Source organism: Arvicanthis niloticus, chromosome 12, assembly GCF_011762505.2.
Source record: "Arvicanthis niloticus isolate mArvNil1 chromosome 12, mArvNil1.pat.X, whole genome shotgun sequence".
NCBI classification, from domain to species: Eukaryota; Metazoa; Chordata; class Mammalia; order Rodentia; family Muridae; genus Arvicanthis; species Arvicanthis niloticus.
The window spans coordinates 12938253-12950454 of NC_047669.1; the positions used below are offsets into that span (position 1 = coordinate 12938253).

The 12202-nt window shown below is 37.9% G+C and overlaps 1 protein-coding gene across 5 annotated transcripts in view; it reads left to right on the plus strand.

Annotated features, from left to right (window-relative positions):
• Positions 1-12202, plus strand: part of Tp63 (tumor protein p63) — a 203258-nt gene that overhangs the window by 131980 nt on the left and 59076 nt on the right. The gene's annotated exons all lie outside the window — the stretch shown is intronic.

Genomic DNA, 12202 nt, shown 5'->3' on the forward strand with positions numbered 1-12202 from the left:
AGGTGCTTTGTATGCAGTTTCAGGAAAATGGAAAATGTTGGAACAGTGAAAAGTATCATGGTCCTAGAATATAGACAGTTTTTAGGGCATGCTGTGAAAGATGAAACTGTATTAAGAAGAGAGTAACAAAATATAATGGAATAATAATTTAAGGTGATAAACATTTCCTAAGACCAATATGTTTATGCATGTAGTGGCTATAGCATGGATGATAGTTTGTAGATATATATAGATATATAATACATATATACATATCATATATATATATATATATATATATCCCCACCCCCCCACCCCCCCCACCCCCGCATCAAAAAATCCCTATGACTATTCAGAATCCTGAGTTAGTATAAAGGGATTCTGATTTTAAATTTTGGAGAAACCAACTTTCCATGTGTCCTAGCTGTAGCTTTTCTAATGCTTATGCATCCATTCTAGTCCCTAAGTTAAAAAAATAAGAAGAACCAGGGACAGGGGCAGGGGTACAAGGCTGTAAGCATAGCTACTCATAGGCTCAAGTTGGAGAGTCACAGTTTAATTTTTTTCTGAGATACAGAGGGAGCCTGAGGTCTCCCTAAGAAACTCAGGGAGACCCAGAGTCAAAGGAAAAAGATACCTGAAGGTAGGTACAGGCCACTGTAAAAGACTGGTCATGCCTGTGAGAGCCTAGGGAATAAAACAGAATATTTAACTCACATCTCAGTTTACATTGTACTACAGAATAACATGAATAACAGTCACATGTAAAGGGAGAAACCTACAAATCTGTCTTTAACTATTTTAACCAAAGGATGACAACTATAGCAACATGTGTATTTATCAAATAATTTACTGCTTGCAGACATCCTTTTAGATGTCATTATTTTATTGAAAAAAATGCTTTTAGAGCTTGGCTAGTCCTTTGCCACTTCAGCAAGTCCTACTCTCAAGAAAGTATCTTCCTCTACTTTACCTTCTAGAGCAGTGGCTCTCAATGTGTGAGTTGTGACCTCTTGGGGTCAAATAACTTTCACTTGTGTTGCATGTCAGATATTTACTTTACAATTCACAACAGTAGCAAAATTACAATTGTGAAGTAGCAACAGAAATAATTTTATGGTTAGGGGGTCATCACAACCCGAGGTTCTGTATTAAAGGGTCACGGCATTAGGGACAGGGAGAACCACTGTTATAGATGGTATCAAGTTGGCTGTCAGCTTTCACCTGACAGCATATCCATGGAGTTTATGGATAGCTTGTGTTCATCCCACATTCTGGCATTATCTTCTATCTGGTCCTTCCTTTCCCTCCTTTCATTTTAGTAGCAGACAGCATGATTTTGTGGCACCCATCTGCTGTGAGGGAAGCTAGAGATCGTGCAGATTAACCCAAGTGATACTCTCACAGTTTGTGGGACTGAGGTGTTTCTAATTCCTGCCTCCTCAATGGAGTGTGCCATTGCTGTTTCTGGCTTTTCAATCAGGAAGTCCCAAAACTGTCTAAAATTAAGTTTACTTCAGTGTTCTCTTTTCATGGTGGTAGAAGGTGTTCTGTTATAGCTCATGTTTCAAGTATGAAAGCAGTACCAGCTTAAAATGTGATCTTCCCTCCATGTCTTGCTTGTCAATTCCTCTATGATCTTTGATCTCATTGGTATTTACAGTCCTGAAGATGGATGCAGCAGTTGAGTAGATTTCCAAATGCACAGAGTTTCTCAGTGATATTCTGCTGTATACCATGACAGCAGCATCTTTCACAAAGATATGTGAACCTAGGGTGGGAAGTGGAGGGTGGTATTCACAATTCTCAGGTTCATCTATTAGGTGATTGGTTACTGAGTCCTGGGCCCACATGCCTAAGGAGATAAAGAGCATGTAAAAACTACCAAAGAAATACCCATTCCCTTCTAAAGTCATGTAGAAAGCCTGGAAACGAAGCTTGATGCAGGTAGAATAGGCCAGTCTTCCCCCCCTCTTTCTCTCATCACATCTCCAAAAGCTAAAGACCCACTTGAACTTTCAACCCAAAGCCAACCCATATACCATGGAGAACCTTCTCTCTAAGAAATAAAATGTCTCACAAAAAGCTCTGTGGTCCACTGCTTAAAGTACAGAATAGGCAGAAGGAAAATGTTTTGGACATATATGCTGATCAAATATCCTTGATGGAATAGCAATATCAGAAGCCCAAGGTTGGGGTGGGGGGGAAATAGAGGCATTTAGGTTTCAAAGTTCTGGGTAAGATCCAGAAAGCCTGGATGATGGTATGATTGTCGGCGTGGCCTTAGCCAAGTCACATCAAGCATCTAGAGTTTCATCATTGTGTGCTTTGGAGAGGACGAAGATGATGACAGTTACTGTTGTCAGAGGTGAGGTAGCAGTACTAATAATCAAGACAGAAAGCTTTAGAGCAGGCAGGGTTCTCATCAAGCACACTGACTTCATAAAGAAGTGGACCTTGTCCAGCAGTTTGGCATCTCTTGAGTGGCTATGCAGTTGTCCATGATCTCTATAGAATGAGGGTTCCACAAGTGTAGCACAACTAGTTATAGTTTTTATTATATTTATTTACTTATTTACGCCCAAGCAGCCTTATTTCAAGGCTCCTGGCATTTCCTGGCATTTCTTCAAAATCTAGATCACTGGATCCAGGTACCTTTAACAATCACCTATGAAGATGGTGCTTCTCGATTAGGAATACTTATGCTTTGTACACAGAGGTGTCTAATTATTTACAGATCCTTAAATCTATACGTAGGCTTTGCATTTTAAAGAAAAGTTACTTGAGTATCTTAGTTGTGCCTGGTACAACTAAGTTTTTTACCCCCAGCTTTAAAATGGGACGCCTCAACAAATAGACAAGATAAGTCATGTCTAAGAGTCCTCACTCCAGAGAGTATCTTCCCTATATTCTCTAAGCTGTCACTGTTTCTGACAAAAAGGTAGAGGCATGCTGGAGTAGACCTGTTCCCTACAGAGCTGGTCTCTAAAATCCTGATGTCCCTGTGACTTACAGAACTGGCCTCTAATATGCTGATGTCCAAATGGCAGATGGATATTTTGTGCTGTATTATATAACACTTACTTCCCAGGCTTCTTTGTATTTAAAGCAATTTATTCTAAACAAGATGCTATATCTTGGGTCTTCCCTCAAACTGGAAGTAGCTGAAGTAGCTGCCTATTTCTTCTGGTGGCTCATTAAGGAGAAGTTGGTTTGGTTTGGTTTGGTTTGGTTGGTTTGGTTCGGTTTGGTTTGGTTTGGTTCGGTTCGGTTCAGTTCTTGAGCCTCTGTGTCATCTGTTATCATGGTGTTCTTATTCCAGAGTCTTCTGGTTTAACTCTCAACAATAGTATCAGCATATAAATAAGATGCTTGGAGCACAGGGACATGCACTTCACTTCTGCTCTAAATACCTAGAGTGACTATGGCTTTAGCTCTGGAAAGGTATACGTTTTGAATCTCTTCCAACAAAATAAAGCAATGCATGACAACATGTTCCTCTGCTCTAGTTTACACACACATACACCTCTCAACTAGAAGTTTAAGGTTTTGATTTGGACTTTATTCTTTCCAGAATTAGATTGACACTAGTTAGAGAAGCCTGTTACTTAATATTCTGTGAATGGTTGGTCCAATGTTTTACCTGGGACTCATGAGCCAGAGGACATTAGAAACAATGTACTTAAAACACATCAAGAAAGGCAAGCACAGATTTCATCTCTGCCACCTACTGATCCCATGTGGACTTGCCCTCAGATTCACCCTATTGGAACTTTATTTTCTTTGCTTACACATATGGACATCAACACTTTGTTTTAAAGAATATCCAATGAGTGAATGCACCTGTTAGTGCTAGGCTATTCATAGGTACACACTTGTTTATCATTTTTAATTTGGCTGAGTCTGCATTTGTCTGTTTAATTTGAGTCTTTATTTATTTATTTTGTATTGCTAACTTATGGTAGCTTTGCTGAAGGTGAAGTTATATAACATGTAGTAATTGTTTTTTTTTTTTTTTTTTTTTTTTTTTTTTTTTTTAGTTTTTCGAGACAGGGTTTCTCTGTGTAGCCCTGGCTGTCCTGGAACTAACTCTGTAGACCAGGCTGGCCTCGAACTCAGAAATCCGCCTGCCTCTGCCTCCCAAGTGCTGGGATTAAAGGCGTGCGCCACGTAGTAATTGTTTTAAAAGTCTCCATTAACCTTTTAAATGATTTTGGGATTTTTAACATGTATACTTCATTCACTAATGACTATAATACTATCTGAATACACAGGTATAGTAGGTATCACTATGTTTTGTAACTAGAAAGGGCCCATGACTGTGTTGGCAAGGCAAGCCTGTATCAGCTTGTGCATGCTGAAGAAGCAAGAAAAACAATAGCAACTTGTGTTCAGGAAAGCCTGTTACCATGCTATGTACAGATCAGAATGTTAGATGGCTATTAAACAGAACCATAGGTACTAGTGTGGAGTGTTTCATCAGAGAAGAGAGTTTACCCATGGGAACTGAGAAAAATGGGAAAGAAGCCCTTGAAGCCAAGGGTGTTTGTTTGTTTGTTTGTTTGTTTGTTTTCTACTGGACTACAGCAAGGAGGTTTCCATCCACAGACCCAGGCTGGCTCTGATTATTGACCTCAGCCACACACCTTTGCTAACTGGGGCATTATTTATTTATTCATTCACTTGTTTAGCAGGCCATGACATAAGCAGATTGAGTTCTCTATGAACACCGTCAGATTAGGTATTCTCTATTTTTGTTTGACTGAACTATATTCAGACTGACATTATGACATTGCTCTTGGGATGGAGAATCATTGGCTTCTTGTGGTTTTCTCTCTTGATACATTTCAAAAACTTGTTAGATAGAAACCCTAACCTAGACAGGATCAACATGGAGCACATGGTGGATCCTTAACAAATATAAGGAAGCCTTGTTTGTAGTTAGTTTTGAGCCATATCCTCCAGTGAGACTTAACCATGAGCTGTTGATGGACATGGCCCTTCTACTTTGGCCCATGGTTTGTAGACAGCGTTCTTCCTTTGCCTTTCTTAATCATACCAGGTTCCAGTTATGTTCAAAGCTTTGAAGAATCTGCCTGGAGCCAGTGGAGAGATTAGGGAGGTGTAGTTTGAAAAGGGAACAACTCGTTCCCTGGCGAGTTCCATTGATCCTAGCAATTGAGTCTCTGTCTCACAGGCAGCCAGGCAGGGTGTGATGCACGCCTGTGGCCCACTCCCTGTCATCAGGTTACCTGTAATGTAAGACTTTCAGAGAAAGGCTGCCAGCTCTGCAGAAATCAAATGCAAGCCAGTCGATTGCATGGCCCTCTGGAATTCAGACTTATGGCTAGCCCATCAAAGGACATGATAAACTTCTCTACATTGCTTGTGATTTGCAGATTCTTCTCATAGACAAAATATTTCTGGGCTCAAGCTTTGGCTTAGTGGTGGAGTATAGTGTTGGCATTCATAAGATTCTGGGTTCAATTTCTAATATGCTTTGTCTATGTCTCTGTCTCTCTGTTTCTTGCTGTCTGTCTCTTTCTGTCTCTGTGTCTCTGCCTTCTTGTCTCTCTGCCTTCTTATCTCTCTGTCTCTGTCTTTCTATCTCTTATATACACACATCTTAAGCCTTAATTTGGCTTTAGTATAGTCTCACAGTTAAGTGACAGTTAGATGTTATTGCTGAAAGGCAGGAGAGAAATCGGTAGCCTATAACAAGGATATTTTTAGTTCTTGGCATAGCTGTTCTGTAAATTACCTGAGATACGTATAAACGCATCTTTCTGTACATCAAACACACTAATGAGTTTCCCAAGCTATTTCTTAGAACACAGAGTACTAAGTAAGAATGTCTCAAATAACATGCTTGGTGACTCTTAGTGATGGTTAAAGTGACTGCCTTTGGGGTTTGGATTGATGTACATCCCTGGACAGGCATGCTACAGAAGAGATGTTCCTCGGTCCATCTAGCTGAGTCTGAGTTTACCTGATCTGATGTTTATCACTCTCCTACTTTCTTCTGAGTGATTTGTAGACTGAAGCATGGAATTTCTTTCAGGACAATTAATGTTGATTTATTATGTATGAGTATTGATAAGGACCATTTCAATGGAAATATTTTTTAAGGTATTGCTTTTACATTGCAAAAAGAATCCATGTTTTTCTCTATCCATCTTATTCTTTCTTTTCTTCCCATCCCTAAATCTCCATCCATTTGCTTCCCCATCTTCTCTATGCTTTGTCTTCCTGTCTTTCTCCTCCTTTCTTAGTTATCTACTCATAGTGGCTAACCGAGGTTTCTAAGTATCACTAGCCAATGAGTGTGTTGTTTCTCTATCTTCCTGGAATGGTGGAATAATGTGGAGAAAATCTTGAGATGCCACCAGGGTAGGCATTTTTCCAGATCAGAAGTCAGACCCCTGAAGCTTCAAATTCAACAAATTACTTGATCAATGATGGGATGGGCTACACTATAATAGAGAGCTCAGAGATATTGGTGCAAGGAAGCCTACTGAAAATTCTGTATGGAAATGGGTTGACAAAGCATGCCTGCAGGATTCCCTACCTTACAGTCCTAGCCTCCTTTCTTAAGGGAAGCAAGGCCTGTCATTAATTAAAAAGAGACTAGAGACTCTGATTTGCATGTAACAATTCCAGATCTTTAAATGATAGTAATATCTTCTTTAAAAATGTAATAAAATACTATAGGCAAACAAAATAGCAGGCTAAATTTTCATCCAGTACAAGGAATTGACAGAGATAAGCGAAGGTTATTTGAAGTTTGAGTAAAATCACTGCAGTCCTCTAAGGTAGAATGTATCAGTGACTATCAGCTGTATTTCATTAAGAAATAATTCATTGTCCCTTTCACAGAAAATAGTCATTGAAATTTTGTTACATTTAACCAAGCAGTACATCGACAGTATATACTTTATTATTTTTTCTTATAGAATCTATCTTTTCTGTCTTCCTATATCTCTAAAATTTTATCTTATAAAATCCCTGATATTATGCAGTGTTTTATACTTGCATAAAGTATTTTATTTGTTTCTGCTCTTATCATTAGAAAATTTATGGAATTTTGTGCCTTAACTCTAAAACTAGCCAAAGCTATAATCAGAAGTGGGCAGTGAGGTTTAACGTGCTTCAAATCAATTGTCTCAGCTTACTAACTGATAGTTTATTTTTAATTGGCACATACAGCATCTTCTGGAATAAAGATCACCTGAAAATTGATGCATAAACAGAGAATAATACCAGAAGAATTTTTTAATGACTCAAGAAAAACATACTATATCATTAAGGTCACTAGAAATCCCTTAAAATGAATGTGTATCCAAACTCAACCCTGGAGGATGTGCCTTTTACTGTGGGATATTTGCTGTTGGTACTTTCCCATATATGAGCTTTGCACATTCTTGTTCCTGTCATCTCCTGGTGAACCAAGTGCACAGTCTGTCCCTTAGCTCCCAACCATCTCCTGAAGGCCATACGCACAATTCTCCTGGAAGATATTCACGAGCCATCTCTCACAGGGTGAGTTAAAGCAACTGCATTAAATAAGTTCATGAATTTAGGCCAACAAAAGTCAGCATATTTACGTTGGTTGCTTCCTTGTTTTTCATTGTTTCTTTGCTCCTTTTTGGCTTTGTGAGTTTGTTCCTCATTTAATAATACCATTTGAAGTGGCCAACTGAAATTTATAAATGTCACAAGTCCCTGGGTATCCAGCTTTCCCACCTTCCTGGAGTGGTAGATGTGTGGAGACTTGAGATAACATAAAGTTTTCTGCCCAGCACCTGTTCTTTCTGTGTCACAGAAGAAATGTTTTTAGACTAGAATGGTATCTTAGATTCTTTCAGCCTTGAGATATGTCCTATATATGGAGTGGTTTTTAGACCACAGAGTCCTGTAATTAGGTACAATGGTACCCAATGAGAATTTCAGTTGGTGTCTTTCCCGTGGTTTTGAATAATGTCCTTAGCCCCATCATCAAACTGAAATTCAAAATAAAATTTAAAGTAGCTCAAGAACCTATACTTAATTTTTTGAAAGATCAAGAATTGATCTATTTATTTTTATGTATGTATGTGTGTGGGCACATATGACATGGTATGTGTTAAACTAAGGAGGGACTCTTCCTTTAGAAACAAAGTGAGCCATCTCATTTACTTTGACTTTTATTGAAGGTTCATGTGAACAAGCATAACACTTGCCACTTCATTGTATCAGAAAAAACTGAGTCTCCATAGGTTTTCTGTAGACTTGATGCTGAAAATACTTAATCTCAAATCCCCTAGTCAAACAGATTCTTCTTCCTTTAGTACTTTTTAAAGTTTAGGTTTTTCCCCACTTCTTGGGCCAAGAAAATAAGAAGAACAAGGATCACTAGAAGTCTTCTCATTGATTTGTGAAGTCACGTGACAGGTGTCCACAGAACATAGCCCCTTAAGTAAAGTATGGCACTCAGCAGGCCACGGTAGGGTACTAATAAGCCAGAGGAACTGGGGCAGGTGGTTTTGTTTCTGCCCATCTGTTAAATGGGTATTATAATATTTCCTTGGCAAGATGGCTTTGGGGTGTAATTAAGGTTTATGAAATGCTTTGAGAGCCTGGGAGATTCTGTTCTCAAAACATAGCATGTTATTACCTCATCCTGGATTTCTGTTGCTTAGATTTTATTTTCTTGAACCACATCATTCACATGTTTACAATTCAGGTAGGTTTTCTGAGGTTTTCCAACTCATTTACAAGGACACAAAATGATAAACTGTGCATGTTTAAGTATTTGGGTATAAGTATTGAATGAAAAAAATATACTTTGAAAAAAGATTTATTTTTATTCTATGCATATTAGTATTTTGCTTCCATCTTTCCATCTTTCCAGCCCTGTATATACTAATTTATAATTTAAAAGAATTTCATTTTAAAACATATTTAACTTAATACAACTCTGAGAAGCAGTAGGGTGAATTCATGTTGATTACACTTTGATAACTTGAGATACAGTTATAGCTTGTTCTCTGAGTCCCCTTCACTTATTTCCCTTATATCTTAGATATTAATTTGGAGAATATTTGTAAATGTGAAGCCGTAAAATTAATGTAAATTGCCTCTAATCTGTTTTTATATTTTGTATTCTTGAGAAGAATCACATTTTCTCATTCAAACAATGTCATAGTTATGGATTACAGTTCTGACCAAGCAATCCCCATTAAATAAATGGCATATATGATTAACCATATATCATAAAAGCAAAGTAATTGCTGCTGTAAACACCTATACTCACACAAAATAGCAAAATCATTTTCACAGTCCTAGAGTTTGCTTAACTATCTTATAGTTCTTGACAGATGTGCTAAGTTTAACTTATAACAAAATTAGAAGTTATTTTTCTTTGACTTCCCTATAGCTAGCTTTATCATAGTAAACATTTTAATTACTATTTTCATGTTGTAGATTTTTATGCACTCATTAGAATAATTTAAAAAGTCTATTTTCTCAATGTCATCTTCAAAAAGTTTAGTTTTTTTATATAGTATGTAGAGTGGATTTGATTTTTTTTATATTACTAAGGGTTTTACATATAAGGAAAAAACCTTTTTTCTTACTGAATTTGAAAATATATTAGTATGGGTCTTTACTATCCCTCCTGAAACCCTACTTCCCAAGTGAGAGCAGTCTTTTACAAATGAGAAAGGCCTGGAATACAGGGAGACTGCTAGTTCTTTGCCTTCTAATCCCTTGACCAGAGGGCAAAGTCAAAGGCTAGGGAATGTCTTAGACTTAAGGCTTATTTTTACACACTATGTTTGTTGACTATACCTACCTTTTCAATCTTTTTTACAAACTCTGGAACTAGCAGACAAAGCTTTTTGGGAAATTTTGGAATGGTTTATATGTAGATAAAACAGATTAACCCACAGAGTAGAAGGAATCTGGGGAAGCTACTTCTATACTTTGACAGTTGAAAAGTTATCCATGGTGTGTCATGGGGTGTGATGATCCCTTTCAAGCTAATCTACACCACAAAGCAGAGTCTTTCTCTTTATTGCCTATGCTCATACCCGGACAGTGTAGACATTACACAAGTGTAAATAAATGTCGGCTGTTTTAAAAGTGCTTTAGAATAACTCCATCCCATCGGAATGAAGGAAGATAGTTAAGTAACTACTTTTAACATTACTCAAGTCAATCTTTTCAAAATATGGTTGCCAGCTTGTAAGAATTATCACAAGACAACATTGGTCTTTCAATCTTCTATTCTTTTCTCTCATGGTAACAGATTTTATCTAATTTTTGCCAATCTTCAAAGTCTAAAGTCTACACATTTATATGTAGATGTAGCAAAAGCATATTTCAGAGAGGTTTATATTCTGTGTCTGAGAATTGTCATTTAATTTAATGAACAATCACCCATCACTTGTTTTTGTTAAAGTCCTATAGGCAATGACAAGGTCTAGATACAAGGAACCAGCTTACGCAGTACTGCAACCAAAAGGAATTACAGGCTTCTCATTTAATTTTCTACTCAAAAAGCAAATGGGTAGCCATTTGTGTAAGCATCTACAATATACTGATAATCCAGGATGGATATCTTATTCAACAACCATCATTTTAAGCTACAGTGTTTTTTTTTTCTATACAAGTATAGAAAACATAGATAGTAATCTTTAATGTAGGAATACTGGGGTAGCAATACATGTGGAACCCTGTTCTTCCTACTAGGCTCCCTTGACCCAACCCACTGTAACTGTCATTTGGCAAATGGCAGGAAGATGGTACCTGTTGGACAGTACAGGCTGTGAACAAGGCCTAAAGAAGTGTAAGGAGAACTGGTTTTGTGAAGAATGGTATAGTAGCCAAAGCAGACTGTCTCTGCTTGTGATGGCAAATATCACACAAAACAAGACAAACAACAGCAACAGCAGTAGCAAAAGCCAGCTAGTCCTTTAAAGGCCTCAAAGTGATGACATCAAAGAAGCAACTGCAGACAGCAGCATAAAAAAAATCAGACTGTCTGAAAATATGCTGGGGCTTCGGTGTTCAACAGTGAGAATAGGAAAGGACAGAAAGCACAAAAGGTGAAAACTGAAAGGCTTGAAGTCAGCCGAGGACACCATCTGGAACCACACTGCCCCAGCACAGGTCTGTGGGGAAAGCAGAGCAAAACGTCTACTGTCCACTTTGGACAGAAGTAAGTTGTGAGAACGAACACACTTAGTTCTTTGAACAAATCTTTAATAATCGTTTTCATTACTGTGTCCAATGATCTTTACCAAACCCCTTTACATTTAACTGTTTCAAAGCTTGCATAACTGGTATCATCCCTTTGGATAGTACATAAATGTGGTTTTGCCAACACAAACAAGTTTTACTAGCAAGAGTCTGCCAGGTTTTAATACTCCTCTCTTCCCCAAACTCCCACCCAAGAGTAGTGATTATCTCAGGCAGCCTGGGATTAGCAATATGGCTGGGACAGGGGAAGTGGACTGTCTCACTAGAAACTTGTAAGTAGAGTCTTCTACAAAAGTATAAAAACCTCACATTGTGTTTGTTAGCTGATGTTTGCTAAGACACAGTACTAACTTCCAGGGTATATGTTTATAATGTACACTTCTAATTTGGGGAAGAGATCGAGATGAATTCAAATGGTATGTGCAAAATCAGCCTAATTGCTTTCCATCTTTAATTACTGCATTTGACAGTCTATTATGTGGCTTTGCATTCAGATATGAGGACACGCTTCTTGTTTCTTTCCCTTTTCTTCCTGGGAGAGTTGATTGAGCTATTTGGGGAAAGAAAAAGACGGGGAATAGAGAGGGCATATTCTACTTATTTTCCCCCTAGCAAGTCTGTTCTTTTTTGAGAACTGAATTATTTCAAAATATTGTTCAGCTAGTCTTAATGAAGAAATATGAGATCTTACCTATTTCTCTAATTTAACTATATATTGTCCTAATTTGCCTTGAAATTTCCAAGAAGGTCTCAGTCAACATCAACATGAATTTAGAGAAAGCAGATGTGCAATCAAAGGTTAAAGACTCTTTGTTTGTGAGAAGTCCCAAGGTTTAATTCTGGCCATTAGTTTGATGCTGTAATTCACTTGGAGGTGTGGTGCTGGTACAGTGGGACGGTTATGCTATGTAGGCTGCCCACAAGCTCCTATGCTCTAGTGGCTCTCCCGTTCCAGCCTTCGCCTTAGCTAAAATTATGGGGG